General features: G+C 43.5%; 1 protein-coding gene across 1 annotated transcript in view; it reads right to left on the reverse strand.

Annotated features, from left to right (window-relative positions):
* Nucleotides 1–6,673, reverse strand: part of GPR162 (G protein-coupled receptor 162) — a 37,416-nt gene extending 30,743 nt beyond the window's left edge. Inside the window, exon 1 of the mRNA XM_075842341.1 lies at nucleotides 6,558–6,673. The gene's annotated coding sequence lies outside the window, so the exon portion shown is untranslated. The remainder of the gene's footprint in view (nucleotides 1–6,557) is intronic.
* Nucleotides 6,674–14,181: the final 7,508 nt, after the last annotated feature.

Here is a 14,181-nt window from a genome sequence, read left to right on the forward strand (position 1 = left end):
GACAGGGTGACGGGTAGAAGAGTGTAGAACTGTGCAATGGTATTTGGAGAAACCTTGTGGCTAACACTGTGTAACCTGCAGAGGCTAGGTATATAAGGAAGACTGATAAAGCGACGGGGTCGTTAGAGAGGGATCATAGGGTTCTAGTGATTAAGATAATTGATGGTCAAAATTACCAAGGAGATTGAGGTTTCACATTTTTTACATAGGATGATTGTAGATTGATTTGGTAGTTAGTGGAGTAATGGCTAAATCCTGTAGAAGTCAAATAGTGTGACTGAGGTTACAAGTTGTACAATTATAGTATGTGACTGGGTTGTATGATGTAAAGTTATAGCAGGTGACAGAGATTACAAGTTGTACAGTTATAGTAGGTGACAGGGGTTACATGTATACAGTTATAGTAGGTGACAGAGGTTACAAGTTGTACAGTTATAGTAGGTGACAGGGGTTACATGTATACAGTTATAGTAGCTGACACAGGTTACAGGTTTTATAGACATAGTAGGTGACAGGTTACACGTTTTATAGATATAGTAGGTGACAGAGGTTATATGTTGTAGAGTTATAGTAGGTGACAGAGGTTACAAGTTGTACAGTTACAATAGATGACAGAGGTTATATGTTGTAGAGTTATAGCAGGTGACAGAGGTTACAAGTTGTACAGTTATAGTAGGTGACAGAGGTTACAAGTTGTACAGTTATAATAGGTGACAGAGGTTATATGTTGTAGAGTTATAGTAGGTGACGGGTTATAAATTGTACAGTTATAGTAGATGACAGAGGTTACAAGTTGTACAGTTATAGTAGGCGACAGAGGTTTCATGTATATAGTTATAGAAGGTGACAGGTTACAAGTTGTACAGTTATAGCAGGTGACAGAGGTTACAAGTTGTACAGTTATAGTAGGTGACAGGGGTTACATGTATACAGTTATAGTAGGTGACAGAGGTTACAAGTTGTACAGTTATAGTAGGTGACAGGGGTTACATGTATACAGTTATAGTAAGTGACAGAGGTTACAGGTTTTATAGATATAGTAGGTGACAGAGGTTACACGTTTTATAGATATAGTAGGTGACAGAGGTTATATGTTGTAGAGTTATAGTAGGTGACAGAGGTTACAAGTTGTAGAGTTATAGTAGGTGACAGAGGTTATATGTTGTAGAGTTATAGTAGGTGACAGGGTTGCACGTTGTACAGTTATAGTAGGTGGCAGAGGTTTCATGTATATAGTTATAGAAGGTGACAGAGGTTACAAGTTGTACAGTTGTACAGTTATAGTAGGTGACAGGGTTGCACGTTGTACAGTTATAGTAGGTGGCAGAGGTTTCATGTATATAGTTATAGAAGGTGACAGAGGTTACAAGTTGTACAGTTGTACAGTTATAGTAGGTGACAGGTGTTACATGTTGTACAATTAAAGCAGATGACGGAGGTTACATGTAAAGTTATAGTAGGTGACAGGGGTTACATGTTGTACAGTTATAGTAGGTGACAGGGCAGGGTTTACATGTTGTACAATTATAGCAGATGACAGCGGTTACAAGTTATAGAGTTTATAATACTATTATAGTATGTTATGATTATGTATGTTTTTTTTAATAGGTTACATGTGTTATGGTTATATCAGGTGGCCAATGATACAAGTTATAGAGTTTATAGTAGGTGGCAAGCATTGTTTGTTGTACTGTTATAATAGGTTGCATGTGTAAGCGTTAATAGTGTTTTATATTTTAAAGTTATGATAGATCATGGAGGTTAAAAATTGTACGCCTTAAAATAGTTGACAAGGGTTACATGCTGTATAGTGAATGATGTGCTTATATATTGCAGGGTTATAGTAGGTGGTAGATGTTCAATGTTCTACAGGTATAGCAGGTGACAGAAGTTACATGTTGTAAGGTTAGGGTATGTTCACACGGCCTATTTTCGTCCGTTTTTTGTGCTGTAAACGTCCGAAAAATCGGAAGCAGAACGCCTCCAAACATCTGCCCATTGATTTCAATGGGAAAAACGGCGTTCAGTCCCGATGGGCCGTTTTTTTACGCGGCCGTTTTTAAAAAAAACGGCCACGAAAAAGAAGTGCAAGACACTTCTTGGGACGTTTTTGGAGCCGTTTTTCATAGATTCTATTGAAAACAGCTCCAAAAAAAAAACGTAAAAAAACATCCCGAAAAACGCGAGTGGCTTAAAAAACGTCTGAAAATCAGGAGCTGTTTTCCCTTGAAAACAGCTCCGCATTTTCAGATGTTTTTGACTCAGCGTGTGAACATACCCTAACATATGGAAGGTTTCAGTAGGGTGATGGTGTAAACTTATAGAAGGTGATGTCGCTACATACAGTAGGGTTATAGCAGGTTATAACAGGCTGATATCAGTATGGATTCTGTAAGGTCACAAGGTTTTATGGTTTTAGGGTGGCAGAATTTATTTGCTGTAGCGTTATAATAGATGATGGTGGTTACATACTGAAGGTTTTTAGTAATGGTGATGGAGATCTCATACTATACAGTTATACATTATAAGGGGAGACAGGTCCAATCCTGTACGGTTAAAGCAAGGAACAGCAATTATATATTTTAGGGTTATAATAGGGTGATGAAGGTTACATACAGAATAATGGTAACACCCTGATGAAAATAACATGCTAGATGCCATAGAGTTACAGTAGGATGACAGTGGCTAGATACAGTAGAAATATAGCGTGATGGCATTAACAGTCTGTAGGGTTGAAGAGATGCTGCAGAGTTATAGTAGGAAGCCCGAGTTCACATGCGCTATAGTAGGGCGATGGTGGTAACAAAGTCTAGGGTTGCAGTAGGGGGGCAAATGTCATATGGCTATGAATTGTAATATATTATAGGGTTGTATTAAGAACGGGGCAGAGGTTACATTCTGCAAGGTTATAGTAGGGGAATGTAAGTTACAAACTATTGAGGTTGCAGGAGGGTGCAGAGTTTACATTGAATAAGCAGTTATACATTCTAGGGTTGCAGGAGGGTGGCAGCATTAATATGACAGCCATATATTGTTGGACTATAATCGGGTGACTGAGGTTACATACTTTAAGTTTATAGTAAAATAATGGTGGTTACCTACTGTAGGGTGGCAGTAGGGTGACAGAGGTTATATGATTTAGGGTTATAATAAAGGAATGGTGACTACAAACTCTAGGATTAGAGAAGGTTTACATAGTTATATATTATAAGGTTGCATTTGAGTGACTGAGGTTACATGTTTTAGAGTTATAGGAGAGGAATGGAAGTTATAAACTGTAAGGGTTGCAGGAGGGTGGCAGAGTTTACATGCAATATGCAGTTCTAGGGTTGCAGGAGGGTGGCAGAATTAATATAGCAGTTATATATAGTATGACTATAATCGGATAACTGAGGTTATATGCTTTAAGGCTATAGTAAGATAATGGTGGATACATAATGTAGGGTTGCAGTAGGGTGACAGAGGTTATGTGATTTAGGGTTATAGTAAGGGATTGGGGGCTACATACTATAGGGTTATAGTAGGTTTATAGAGTTTTTATGGCAGTTATATATAGTAAGGTTATCATCGGGGGACTGAGGTCATATGCTTTAGGGTTATAGTAAGGGAGTGGCATTTACAAACTGTAAGGGTTACAGGAGGGTGGTAGAGTTTATATATATACAGTGAAGGAAATAAGTATTTGATCCCTTGCTGATTTTGTAAGTTTGCCCACTGTCAAAGACATGAACAGTCTAGAATTTTTAGGCTAGGTTAATTTTACCAGTGTGAGATAGATTATATAAAAAAAAAAAAAAGAAAATCACATTGTCAAAATTATATATATTTATTTGCATTGTGCACAGAGAAATAAGTATTTGATCCCTTTGGCAAACAAGACTTAATACTTGGTGGCAAAACCCTTGTTGGCAAGCACAGCAGTCAGACGTTTTTTGTAGTTGATGATGAGGTTTGCACACATGTTAGATGGAATTTTGGCCCACTCCTCTTTGCAGATCATCTGTAAATCATTAAGATTTCGAGGCTGTCGCTTGGCAACTCGGATCTTCAGCTCCCTCCATAAGTTTTCGATGGGATGAAGGTCTGGAGACTGGCTAGGCCACTCCATGACCTTAATGTGCTTCTTTTTGAGCCACCCCTTTGTTGCCTTGGCTGTATGTTTCGGGTCATTGTCGTGCTGGAAGACCCAGCCACAAGCCATTTTTAATGTCCTGGTGGAGGGAAGGAGGTTGTCACTCAGGATTTGACGGTACATGGCTCCATCCATTCTCCCATTGATGCGGTGAAGTAGTCCTGTGCCCTTAGCAGAGAAACACCCCCAAAACATAATGTTTCCACCTCCATGCTTGACAGTGGGGACGGTGATCTTTGGGTCATAGGCAGCATTTCTCTTCCTCCAAACACGGCGAGTTGAGTTAATGCCAAAGAGCTCAATTTTAGTCTCATCTGACCACAGCACCTTCTCCCAATCACTCTCAGAATCATCCAGATGTTCATTTGCAAACTTCAGACGGGCCTGTACATGTGCCTTCTTGAGCAGGGGGACCTTGCGGGCACTGCAGGATTTTAATCCATTACGGCGTAATGTGTTACCAATGGTTTTCTTGGTGACTGTGGTCCCAGCTGCCTTGAGATCATTAACAAGTTCCCCCCGTGTAGTTTTCGGCTGAGCTCTCACCTTCCTCAGGATCAAGGATACCCCACGAGGTGAGATTTTGCATGGAGCCCCAGATCGATGTCGATTGACAGTCATTTTGTATGTCTTCCATTTTCTTACTATTGCACCAACAGTTGTCTCCTTCTCACCCAGCGTCTTACTTATGGTTTTGTAGCCCATTCCAGCCTTGTGCAGGTCTATGATCTTGTCCCTGACATCCTTAGAAAGCTCTTTGGTCTTGCCCATGTTGTAGAGGTTAGAGTCAGACTGATCATTGAGTCTGTGGACAGGAGTCTTTTATACAGGTGACCATGTAAGATCTGTCTATAATGCAGGCACCAAGTTGATTTGGAGCAGTAACTGGTCTGGAGGAGGCTGAACTCTTAATGGTTGGTCGGGGATCAAATACTTATTTCTCTGTGCACAATGCAAATAAATATATATCATTTTGACAATGTTATTTTTTTTTTTTTTTTTTATATATAATCTATCTCTCACTGGTAAAATTAACCTAGCCTAAAAATTCTAGACTGTTCATGTCTTTGACAGTGGGCAAACTTACAAAATCAGCAAGGGATCAAATACTTATTTCCTCCACTGTATATATATATATATATATATGTATATAGCAGGTGACAGGTTGTGTAGAGTTATAGTAGGTTGACGCAGGGGGAATCGCAGAAGAACGTCAGTCCTTACACAGTGTCGGGTCCTAGTCGAATGACGGATGTTACATGACATAAGGTTATTCTATGGGGCGGCAATTATATACTGTATGATGAATGATGTATCGGGGGAGGGGGCCCATATAAATAAATTATAGTGTAAGCTAGGTGGTGACATTCGGGTGACAACTTTAGATTAAACCCAGTGACAGTGATCATATAAGAGGCTGTGGTCCTATATTGTGGTTGGCCCTAAGGTTACATAGGGTAACTGGTTATATAAGGTAACAGCCGGTATATAAGGTAAAATTACTCTAAAGGGTAAATTCACAAATGCAACAGGTACAAGAATACATAACATATAAAACTTGGGATGTACAGCGGAATATGGAATTACAGGATTAAATGGAGCGGAATAAAGAACAAAAAGATGACCATGGGGTATGGCTGCTAACGAGGATTATGGGAAGAAGTGGGGAAACATTGATTGATATGGAGAAGAGGGGGTGATAGGGAGACATGGATTATAGTGACATAATCTGTATGTGGCTGCGATAGTCATAGTAAAATACCAAATTAGGGAGCAGGGATTAGGATTATATATTAGGATCATATAGGATTTGGGAATATACTGGTGAGGGGGTGATCGGGACTGACAGGAAAGTGGAATTGTAGGGAGTGTAGGGAAATAGAAGCAATGACAAAAAAGGAGGGAGTGATGGAGAAATATGGAATTACAGGAAGAGAAGGAGTGACGGCGGAATATCAATTATAGGACGAATTATGTGGTAACCGAGAAACCTGAAATTAAGGAGAATCAGGGACACGGCGCGGAATAAAGAGATGAAACGATGGGGATGAAAGGAGCGCGGAGGAATAAAGCAGATGTTGGGAGTCACTGAGAGCCGAGGACAAGTGATACGGAATAATGAGAAGACACAATGAGATGATAGGAGGGATGGCAGCGATGGACAAGCATATGCCAGACGGATTATGGGGGGTATCACATCATGTCGATTATTAGGGATACCTTGCATATTATAGGATGATATTTCTACAGGAATAGCCTTTTTTTTTTCTAAATCGAAATATATTTAATGGAGGCGAGAGTTTGAAGAATACAGGGAATCGGTGATGATGAGGAAGAGGGGTGCTGATGTGAGCGGACGAGGGGTGACGGATAAGGGGCACGGAGGTAACGGGCAGATGCCCCAAGCAGAGGGATAGAGGCTTACCTTCTAGTTAGTGCTGCCATGGAGACAGAAGTATCTCTGCGCGTCTCACTGAGTGTGTCATTACATAGCACGCTCGCACACACACGCGCACACACATACACACCCCGAGGGGGATGCGAGCAGCAGCCAGCTGTATATGAACACAGGGTACAGAAGAGAGGGCGGAGGGACAGCAACAGGGCGGAGAAAGAAAGACGAAGAACCAAAGAGGAGGCGCAAGTCACTCCGAGGCTTTAGATTGTAAGCTCTTGTGAGCAGGATCCCTTTATTGGAATATATCAGAGTTTATAAATACACCATATTACTGTTTTACAATCATAGGGGTCTTGTAGGGTGAGGGGGGAAGAATTAGAGGATTATCTATGAGATATGGATACAAAGTAGCAGCGGGAGACCTGAGAGTTCCGAGACACTTAGAATATGAAACATTGAGACAAAGGGGGTCCTGAATAAACCCCCCTCCCCATTCACTATCGATGTGGCGGAGGAAGAGAAATGATGGTGGGAGTATTAAGCCGCCTTGATGTCGATCACTCATAAAATGTGACACATGATGGAATAGACAGCAATTATAGAGAGACAGCAGCAGATGGAAACAGAGGGGATTACGAGAGCGTAGGAGACTTTACATGAGCTGGGGGGTCTGCATAAGCCTTTAACCCCCAATACTTCATGTCTGGGATGCAGCAGCTCAGTGTAGTGATATGCAGATGTCCAGGGCTGAGGGGGTGAATAAGATGGGGGAGGGGAGACTATGTAGGGGGGGGGGATAAGCCTGTAAAAGGGGGGGGGGATTGTGTAGTGAATTAATTTCCCCTCACAGGATTACACAGTGATTTAGGAGAACAAGCTTTTCATAAGCTGTATCTGGCTCTGTGTGTCCTATCACGGCGGTGGCGACTCTCATCATCACTCACAGGGATGCTGAATATCCCACCGCCCCCCCCCCTCACCACCGCTCAGCCCGCCCACCCCTGCTCTCCTGAACACACCACTGATGACATCATCAGTCACAATCACAGTGATGCAATGCAATGACATTCAACTTCCTGCCCAGTCACCCATTGATAAGGATTTGGGGGTGTTTCCTAAATTCAGGGGGTGGGGGGGGGTGATGTGAATTGCAGATGATCGCTCTTGTTCTCATACCTTAATAGGCAACATGAGAAATCCAGATATCAGAAGATGTCAATAAGATATGCTGGGACTTGTAGTTCCGCAATAAATAGATTGCCCAAGCTTTGCTTAGATTGCTGAGAGTTGTAGTCCAACAGTAGTTCCTTGAGGATGGGGATGTGAGTGCTGGTGTAGACTTTCCTGCACCCAGGGCAAAGATTTAGTTTGCTGCCCTAGCCCTGTCTCTAAATACCCCGGCCAGGGCATAGTGGATTGTTGGCGCCCCGCTGCCATCCACCCAATAGTCAATAGATTGTAAGCTCTGCGGGACAGCGTGCTGAGAAGACTAACGTTTCTGAGATTTGCTGAGACTTGTAGTTCCACAACAGATGGAGAGCCAAAGGTTGCAAGTGGTCGAGGAGCAGAGCATGTTAGGAGTTGTAGTCCCCTCCAGAAAGCCACAGTAATTGCCTGAGCATGGCAGAGACTGCTGGGAGTTGTGGTTCCACAATAGATCTACATACAAGGATTGGTAGTTGTGACAGGAGTGGGTGGGAATGATGGGAGTTCTAGTGACATGTGCCTGCAGTTGGCAGGGAGAGCAGGGATTGTAGTCCTCGTACAGCTGTTAGGGAAAAGATTACAGGAGATTGCAGGAGGCTGGGAGGAAATGCTGGGATTTGGGAGATCTGCGCAGACTGCAGCGAGTCACATAGTAGCAAAGGAATCAAATCTTCATTACAAGGGTTTTGTTTTATAATTTGATGGTACATGTCCCTAATCTAGTGTATCTAAGCCTATCCTGAGTGATACTGTGCTGCTAACCTAATGTATCCAAGCCTATTTTCTTTGTCATGTATGTAGGCCTAGTGTATCTAAGTCTATCATGTTTGATACTGTTTTCTGAGCAGTCTATCTAAGCCTATCTTGTGTGATACTATCTGCAGAGCTTTTGACTTGAAGTCTATGTATCTAAGCCTATCATGTTTGCTATTGTCTGGTGACCTAGTGTATCTAAGCCTATCATATGTGATACTGTCTGCTGTGCTGCTGCATCTAAGTCCATCATGTGTGATACTGTCTGATAAACCAGTGTATCTAAGCCTATCATGTATGATACTGTGTGCTCACCTAGTGTATCTGAGCCTGCCATGTGTGATACTGCCTGCTGATTTGGTGTCTCTAATCCTACTTTGTGTGAAACTATCAGCTAACATGTTGTATCTAAGCTTACCATGTGTGATACTGTCTGCTTATCTGAGGTATCTAAGCCTTTCCTGTGTGCAGGACTGGTTTTAGGAAGTGGTAAAATGGGCAGATGCCCAGTGCCCCACATGGATGGGACTCCCAGTAGCAACTTCACTACCCTAGACCACCAAGTACGAGGGGTGAAGAGGCCCTGCTGCCTGTGGGGCCCAACAGCCCCTATGCCCCATAAGGACAGGAGATTCAAATGACACCACTTACTATGATGGTAGAATATGGGATGTATATGCACAGTATTACGTGGACTATACATAGGTGTCTTGTATAGCCATTGTATGGCACGATGACTGTGGGCGGCATATGGCGGTGCTATGTGGGCACTACATGGTAGTATGATTTGGATAAGGTATGGCATTATTATTTGGGCATTGTATTGCAGTATTATTCGAGCACTGAGTAGGTATATAGTGTGGCCATTGTATTTCAGGTATAAACATTCAGGTAAGAAGTGCCTCCGTATCTGTGCTTTGTAAAATGTATACAGTATATACAGCTTTCAAGCACAGCGCTATATACCCCATCACGTAATGTTATTCGAGCTTTGTGATCTGATTGGTCGCTATGGCCGTCTGCTCCGTTTTGACTCCACTTACGTCTCATATACGAGGTCCTGTGTGTATCGCGCCATAAAGTTGTCACATTCTCTCAGACAAGGCTCCACTGCGTTCCTTCACAGCGCCATAAATCAGGTCAAGGACACTCCGGCCTCATAGGGAAGAACTGAAACATACATAAATAAAACATGGCAGATCCTCCGGTCTAAGAACAACCTGAGAAAACCTGCACGGGTCTGTGGACCGGAGCATGCAGACGTGATAAAACGGCGCCTTAAAGGGACACCAGATCTAAAGGTTAAACTTAACGGGGTTGTTCCGTCAGGACAGGTTCCTCTTCTAATATAGTGCCCCAGTGATGAGCCGATCACAGGGACTGAGAATCATGGGAGAAAGAGCTGGTGTCTAACAAAATGTAGTATCACAAGGTGCCCATTGAAATAACTGGGCGACCACGTGATACACAGTTGTGCCAAGTCCTCCAGCTCTCCGCTCTGGCTATAGATAGAGGTTCCTAGTAGGACATAAGGATTGTTGTGATGTCCTTGAATGCCGAGCCGGAAGGCTTTGGAGGTTTTAGTCGGAAATGATGACACGAGACCCAGGATTGATGCAACAGACCCGGCCACAAAGGGGTCAAATACTTCTCTACAGGGAGGCACAGTCACTTTAATGTTTCAGCAAAATGGCGGCAATCTCAAGCCTTTGGTCTTGGGCTCCTCCCTGGTACAGGGGCACGTCCACTTTAAATCCAGGCCCTTTCTCTTTCTTTGCCTACAGCGATCATGTTCGCTATCGCAGTCAACTTCCACTCACGCTCTCAGCCACTCAATCATAGGAAGGCCCCAGGCAACTCCCACCCATCGTCACTACTTGCATGAAGGCTCCTGCCCTCCAGATGCTACATACATGGGTTCTCTCTGGCTTCAGGACCAACTTGTGCCCACCGGCACAACAGTACCTGCAATAGGCACAATAAGCCACCACTGTCTGTACAGTATTAGATAGCAGTGAGCTCTGCTGGCTTCACAGCTCAGGACATGTGACCACAGGTCCTGTGCACATAACACATAATAATGCAGCCTGGCCACTAGGTGGCAGCATAGTAATCAAAATATATACATAATACTGTATATAAAACAAAGCATTTATCTAACTCCTGACTTGAACCTGTAGGACAGAAAATGTTAACACGAACGTAAATCTGTACATTTCAAGAGACAGCAGCATATCTCTGGGGAGAAGGGGGGACCCCGTCCCATACCGTACAATGTTATGGGACAGCCTATTGCTAATGAGCTGTTATCATCGGGAGGAAGTTGTGGCTGGACGTACTGTACATCCCGGCCAATAAAACGAATAGCTTGTCATGTAATAGGCGACTAGGTCAAGTCGCTCTTTGTTAGCAACCCCCCACCCTGTGATGTTCATATGCCACATAGGGTATTTGAACATGGGTTGTCTTACTTTTAGAAGGATAGGCATATGTCCATGTGCCAGGGCAAACTTTTCACACACTACAGTGCCCCCATAATAGTGCCAGCCATACAGCCCCTAAACCAGGGATATCCACAATATAACTCAAAAAATCAGCCAGTACCCCTGACTAATTAGTGTCCCTATAAAACAGTAAGTCAAGGTAATACAATAACAACCCACATAAAAAGGCCAGCCTTGTAGCTCCTATAGCAGTGCCCACCAGCCACAGTGCCCCCATAACACAGCCACACTGCGACAGTCACATTTCTCTCATAACAGAACCCCCCTATAGTGCTGTCATAAAATAATTAACCACAGTGCCCCCATAATGCAGCCACAGTGCTTCCACAGCCATGTAAAGCGTTATATATGTGAATAGCCAATCAGGGAGCTCACATATTACTTCCTAGTGTAATGTCCCTTTAAAAGCTATCCATGAACTAATGGAGAATATCATAACCCCCCATTGTTATAAAACTGTGAACACTACCTCAGCTGAATGTTAATACTATAGACAGGCGGCGGAGAGGCAATCTGTGTGATCAGTGCATGCTCCTCTGAGCCAACTAAACACGAGACGCTCATGGGAAGGGGGGAGAGCTTCACTCCAGCCGTGGAGTCGACCAGACGTTGCCTTGTTACTTCAGTTTAATGTCATATGGACAATGGAAACAGATTCGTTTTGAGAGATTGCTGAGCTGCAATTTCTGAGCAAATATATAGATGCTCAAATACCCGGCGGGGCGTCCTGCATATACTGACCTGCAATGATCGACCAACTACAGAAGCTGATCAGGCGGCTCAGTATATGTAGTGATATTGGCTGTGACTAAACACTAGAATTCATTGATGAAACCCCCGTTGACCCCCTAATGTATCCACTCTTTTATGGTTATCATAAGTCATGCAATATGCAAGTGCAACCACAAGGTGGCACTAGACTGAGGTTATTTATTGCATTGCAACGTTACAGGTAAATTCAGCAAACGACTAGCTAGCTGGATTGTATGACTGTAGGGGTCCGACCCCCAGGACTCCCACCAATCAGCAGAACGAGGAGATGAACTTATGGATTTAGCTGTCCATTCAAGTGACCGGGCCTGAGCTGTAGTACACAGATGACCCCGGTACACCCAACGGTCATACAATGATGACATATCCTGAGATAGATCATAAATTAAAAGTCAAGCGCTACTGAAAATGATGCCGGCCTAACAATGAGCTGATCACTGGGGGTCGTGCTGGTATCGCTGGGGGAATTTGCAGCCAGCCATACATCTCCTTTGCATCGGAAAAGCAGGGCGGCCGCGCATTACAGGCAGAGGAGACGTGGCGTCCCGTTTCCATGGCAATGCCACGGTTCTGGAAGGACTGACACGTCGCCCACCTAGCAGAGGGCACACCCCCGAGAACACAGCTTACTCCATTATAAAAATAGATATAGCTAATTTATAATATTTACACGTATAAAAAATAAATGAATGCTAAAAAAATAAGGCCTCATGCACACGTACATGTTCTTGCGGTCCTATTCATTCCTATAGGCCCATGCACATCACCGTGGTTTCCACGGTCCGTGCATTGCCCGGGAGTCTGGACCGCAGAAAGATAGGACATGTCTTATTACGGCCGCATTTTGTGGCTCATTAAATAAATGCACACGGCCATGTGCGCGGCCTGCGACTTGCAGGCTGCCCGCGGGTGACACTCCGCGGCCGTCCGAGCCACAAATTACGGGCTGTGTACAGCACTACGGTCGTGTGCATGAGCCCTTAATGATATAATGTTATGTTTAAAAATATATATTTAAAATAAATTATACAAATAGATAAATAAATAACTATGAATGAACTCTAAATAATAAATGTATATAATAGAAAAAAATAAATATAGCTATAAAAAATAAATAAATCACAAAAATACAAAATTAAGATGGCAGGTGGTGGCAACTGGTGGTGGTTGGTGAAAGTTGGTGGCATCTGATGGTGGCTATGGCAGTTCTTGGCGGCTGGAAGTACTTTGGGGTGGCTGGTGGCAATTAACGGTGGCTGTTGGTAGCTGATCGCTTCTGGTGGTGGCGGCTGGTGTTGTGGCGATTAGTGTTGGCTGGTTGCAAAGGCTGGTGAAAGCTGTTGGCAGCTGGTGGCAATAGGTGGTGGCTGGTGGCAGCTCCTGGTGGCTGATTGTGTGTTATAGTGGCTGCTATTGGCCTCTATGGGTCTAGCTGAGGTAGAGCTGAGTTTGTTACGTGGCACAACTTAGCAGTATATCACAATGTCTGGTCTGTGGTTCTACATAAGACTCCAGGTATAACTACTATAACTTATTATCTGCGTTATCACGGTCTTTTAAAATCAACAGTTAAATGCTCATTTCAGCTCTGCTACATCTGTATGTTACAGTTGAGCTGTACGTACTATGACTGTTCTTTTACTATTCATCTCCATGCTCTAGAATTGTCAATCTCATTGAGTAGTCTTGCTGGTAAAGAATGCCGTACTGTTTATACACAAGTCTCCCTTTACCCTGGACTCCAGGCAGTTCTTACTTAAACTTATACATTGTAACAAAAAGCAGCTGTGTGAGCAGGACCATGTCAGAAAGTGTTTTCAGGCTTATAATGTTTCCATTCACAGACTGCACACAGAGCTATCCCTGTGGATTTCTTTGAAAAATGAATCAGACTTTTGAACATACTGTGGGATTTATTGGCCCGTCACCCAGGTGTCAGGCCCTATGGTGGCTGAGTACAATACCAGGGTCAGACAAGCCCACCAGAGTACCAGAGGATCCTTCCAGCGGGCCCAGGTTCTGACTCAATAATGGCCCTCAGATCCAGCAGACGACAACCCCATTTGGACTCAAAGTGGAATAAACGCTCAGAAATTGACCTGCGGTACGTTTTTTTATTCCGCAGCATGTCAACTGTATTTGCGTAATCGCTGCTTTTTTGTTGCAAGTTTTCTCCATTGAATTCAATGGGGAAGTAAAACCTGCAACAAATAGCCGATGTTGCAATTTTTGCGGCGCAAAGGCTGCGATTCCACCGCAAAAATCGCAACAAGAAAAAAATCTTATACTTACCCAGAATTTTGCGTTTCTTCGTCCTGGCCGTTTCATCCCATGTGACCACTGCACCCAATCACAGGCTGCGGCGGTCACATGGGATAAAACGTGATCCCAGGAGGCCGGGCTGCAGGTAAGTCTAA

This window comes from Rhinoderma darwinii, chromosome 11 (assembly GCF_050947455.1).
Source record: "Rhinoderma darwinii isolate aRhiDar2 chromosome 11, aRhiDar2.hap1, whole genome shotgun sequence".
Lineage (NCBI taxonomy): Eukaryota > Metazoa > Chordata > Amphibia > Anura > Rhinodermatidae > Rhinoderma > Rhinoderma darwinii.